The sequence below is a fragment of the Megascapheus bottae genome, chromosome 2 (genome assembly GCF_031878675.1).
Source record: "Megascapheus bottae isolate mThoBot1 chromosome 2, mThoBot2.hap1, whole genome shotgun sequence".
NCBI classification, from domain to species: domain Eukaryota; kingdom Metazoa; phylum Chordata; class Mammalia; order Rodentia; family Geomyidae; genus Megascapheus; species Megascapheus bottae.
Genome location: NC_143510.1, coordinates 96,844,733 through 96,847,473, shown reverse-complemented (window position 1 = coordinate 96,847,473; position 2,741 = coordinate 96,844,733).

Sequence of the window (2,741 nt, the reverse complement as noted above, 5' to 3'; positions counted from 1 at the left end):
GCCGCCGCCGCCGCCGCCGGAAGCCCCGCCTCCCGCGCGGTACGACGCAATTGCTAGAGGAGTGTCTCCGATTGGCTGCAGCTCCCGGAGGCATGGCTCTGATTGGCTGCAGCTCCCGGAAGTGTGGCTCTGATTGGCTGAAGCCCAGAGGCGTGGCTTTGACTGTTGAAGCCACAGAGGAGTGGCTCTGATTGGCTGCAGACCGGAGTCGTGGCTCTGACTGGTTGCAGCCCCGGAGTCGTGTCTGATTGGTTGCAGCCACAGAGGTGTGGCTCTGATTGGTTGAAGCCCCGGAGTCGTGTCTCTGATTGGCTGCAGCCCCAGAGGCGTGGCTCTGACTGCCTGCAGTTCCGGAGTCGTGGCTCTGATTGGCTGCAGCCCAGAGGCGTGTCTCTGATTGGCTGCAGTCCCAGAGGCATGGCTCTGACTGGTTGCAGCCCCCGGGTCGTGGCTCTGACTGGTGGGGGGGAGCCCGCGTCCGTGGGTCGTGACCGCCGCGGGCCGGGCAGACGCGGGACACCGCGCTGGCCGCCGGGGCCGCGCGCCTGGAGCAGCAGGTCCCCCAAGCTCTGGCCGGCCGGCACGGGACAGGCCAGACTACTTGGAGCGCGCTGAGGCGCGGGAGGACGACCCCACCACCCCAGGAGACCTCCGAGGGGCCCCAGCCGGGAGTGAAGCCACGGGCGGCCCCGGCCCCACGCGGTGCTGCGGGTCCGACCCTGGCGTCCCTTGCGGGACAGAGGACCGCGTTTGTTCGGACGGGGTGGTGCCCCCGGGATCCGTGGGGACCACCTGAGGCAGCGAGGGCCACCGGCGACCCGGGGCGGGGAGCAGCCCCGCGGGCTCCTTGACTCCCCTGCCGCGTGAGTCCCTGTCGCCTGCCGTCCCGGGGGTCGGGACCTCATGATGGGGACGGTTCCTTTTTTTTTTTTCCCCAGTCCTGGGCTTGAGCTCAGGGCCTGAGCACTGTCCTTGGACTTTCTCAAGGCTAGAGCTCTACCACTGGAGCCTCAGCACCACCTCCGGCTTTTTTCTATGTATGTGGTATGGAGGAGTCGAACCCAGGTCTTCGTGCATGGTAGGCAAGCACTCTACCACTAGGCCAAGCTCCCGCCGGGGAGCAGTTCCTTCTAACAGTGCTCAGAGACACTTGGCAGGTGCCTGTAGGCTCAGACAGTTGTGGCAGGTCCGGGTGAGCGGGGAGCAGCCCATTCTGACTCGGTGACAAGTTTGGTAGGAGGAGGAGCTGCAGTGCCCTCCCCGCCACAGTCTTCACCTCACCGGGCTCCTGAGTGAGAGCTGAGACCCATCACTGGCCTAGGGGCCCTGGACAAATGCATAACTCCCTCCTGCTTGTATCACCCTGGCCCAGCCACCCCCAGTTCTACACCTCCGTGATCCTGTCTGGAGCTCTCGCTTGGGGCCACAGTGTGCACTGTTGAGACCCTCTGTTAACCCGGCTCTGTCACTTGGGACCGTGAATCCTTTCTGTGCAAGGTGTTGAGGGACGTGGTAGGGATGACGAGGTAAGGTGGATGACGGTTGCCAGGGCGGAAGGTCTCTGCTGCACCCCTCGCAGTGTTGTCTCCTGAGGAGCCCTACCCCAGCTTGTCCGCTGTCTTCCCCACCCGGCCCGCCATGGAGCCACCACCTCTGGTTCCAGCGTTCTCTTCATAGCTTCCCAGTCAAGCCTGCCATCACTCCACTCTCCCTAGGCTTTTTGGCCTTTTCGGACGCTTGACCCTGCTCTGGCCTCAGTCTGACTCCTTGTTTCTTCAGCATTCTGGAATCCTGGTAGGCCTGGTAGGGAGAATCTGTGTGATCTGCTGGCTGACTTCACCAAGCCTGCAACCTGAGGGAAACCTGCAGTGTTAAAGGTTCAGGGTACTAGGTGCTGGTGTCTTACACCTGTAATCCTCCAGTGGTGAGCAGCCTTTTCCTGCAGGAGTCAGACAAGCCTAGAACAGATCCAGCCGAGCAAAGAATTCACTACCCTCGTGCCAGCAGCCAGGGTCCCTGCTTTTGGACATCTGCTTCTTCTTTCGGAAGCAGCAATGGCTCCTCCAGCTCTGGGCAGGCCTTCAAGACTGTGTTCCTCTCTGGGGGCCCAGTGTGGACTCCAGCCACTGTCCTCCTAACAGGCCTAGACCAGTCTGCCTCCGGGGTGCCCTGACTCGTGCTCAGAATCCTGGGGATGAACTCCAGTGGGTCTCAGGGGAGTGGAGTCCTGCTGGAAGCAGTCTATAGGTGCCAGGTTGGAGGAGGCCCCACCCCGCCAGACCTGGGGGCTGGCTGCAGGGATGAGCAGCTGCTGCGGGCCTGGAGCTCAGATCCGGGGCTCTCCAGGCCTTCCTGCTAGTCATTCTCACTGGCTGCCACTAGGCTGATCGCAGCCAGAGCCAGGGCCAACTACTACCCTGCTGTGCTTCCTGGGGTGAGAGGGAGGATGTGGGGAAGGGAAGGGCCTGCCCTCACCCAACCATGGAACCTGCTCACCCAGGCCTCCTTCCAGGGAGGTCCGCTGTGAAGGTGGCAGGTGGCGGTGGGGTGGGGGCCAGAGGGTGCCCGGGGCTCAAGCACACGTTCTTGGCTGGTGCTCAGCCTGCCTGGCTGCCTTGCTGCTGTGAACCAGGGGTGGCAGTCAGGACTCCCTTTGCTGAAGATGCTTTCAGCACCCTGAAGCACTGGAGAAACCCGAGCCCACACCTGACGACGGAGCCCCACACAGTCACAAACAGGAG